This window comes from Schistocerca piceifrons, chromosome 1 (genome assembly GCF_021461385.2).
Source record: "Schistocerca piceifrons isolate TAMUIC-IGC-003096 chromosome 1, iqSchPice1.1, whole genome shotgun sequence".
In the NCBI taxonomy this organism is placed as follows: Eukaryota; Metazoa; Arthropoda; class Insecta; order Orthoptera; family Acrididae; genus Schistocerca; species Schistocerca piceifrons.
In genome coordinates this window covers 1,135,634,312-1,135,635,527 of record NC_060138.1, presented here as the reverse complement: position 1 = coordinate 1,135,635,527, position 1,216 = coordinate 1,135,634,312, and the positions used below count along the sequence as shown (strand labels likewise).

The following is a 1,216-nucleotide window of genomic DNA, read 5'->3' as shown; positions in this document are numbered from 1 at the left end:
GACATTCGCTTCTACGTTCACTTGTCCCATCCCCTGCTCCGTAAGAGTGACTGTAAGGAGTCTCCGATCGTACGCTATTGTTCTCCCGAAGCAACACAGCTCTCGTAGAGACACACAGCACAAGTACTCCAATGTTTAGAGGTGACAAGGCTGCCATATACTCCACATACTGTCCTCTCACAGTAGACACATGGACTGTTTCAGCTAGGATTACGTTACAAACAAACCAATTTATTTAACTATATATATGACGGTAGTATCTGTTCCCGAAAGAACAGTTACCGTGGATGACCATGCAGCTTTGCTAGAAATGAAATGATAATTAAATAGACACCCTAGCTGCATGCAGGCGTTGATACACTTAATTGGGGACATGTTGAAAATGTGTGCCCCGACCGGGACTCGAACCCGGGATCTCCTGCTTACATGGCCCGCGGTGGCTCAGATGGATAGAGCGTCTGCCATGTAAGCAGGAGATCCCGGGTTCGAGTCCCGGTCGGGGCACACATTTTCAACATGTCCCCAATGAAGTGTATCAACGCCTGCTTGCAGCTAGGGTGTCTATTTAATTATCATTTCAAACCAATTTATTGTTATCAGAACGTATTTCTGGATCACAAAGTTCAATGTTAAAGTTTCGACAGTATGCAAAATTTATTTTACAATGCTATTAGATATTGACTCTAATTAGTCCTCTGTGGGATTATACAGTTGACCTTTTAATCAAATACGCAATACACGATACTGCCAGGAACACACATTTTTAGAGACCATTTATTGAACGATGTACATAACGAAGATCAAGGAGAAAACATAAACTACCATACATATATCACATCAAAGAGTAAAATATGAATGTTCCCAACACCCCCACAAGTTCTCGACATGTCAATTTGAACTCTTTAAGTTCCACAGCTTGACAGCACCACTGATGTTTACCTTTAGGCAGTGCCTTTGTCAAAAAATCAGCTTGCTGCTTATCGGTACTTACTAGTTTCACACTGAATTGTCCTGTCTTAATTAAATCACGAATATAGTGGTGCCTCACGTCAATGTGTTTCATTCGAGTATTATGCATACCACTGTTACTCAGTGCAATGGCACCTCTATTATCACAGCGTACACTTACTGGTTTTTCACTGTGCGTAACACACAATTCACGAAGCAATCCTTGAAGGTATACCGCTTCTTGCGCTGCTGCTGATAGAGCCATATA

At 42.0% G+C, this 1,216-nt stretch overlaps 1 non-coding gene across 1 annotated transcript; it reads left to right on the top strand.

Annotated features, from left to right (window-relative positions):
* The first annotated feature begins 429 nt into the window (after positions 1 to 429).
* Trnat-ugu lies at positions 430 to 504 on the top strand. Its single transcript has one exon. It is a non-coding gene; the product is annotated as a tRNA-Thr (tRNA).
* The last annotated feature ends 712 nt before the right edge of the window (positions 505 to 1,216 follow it).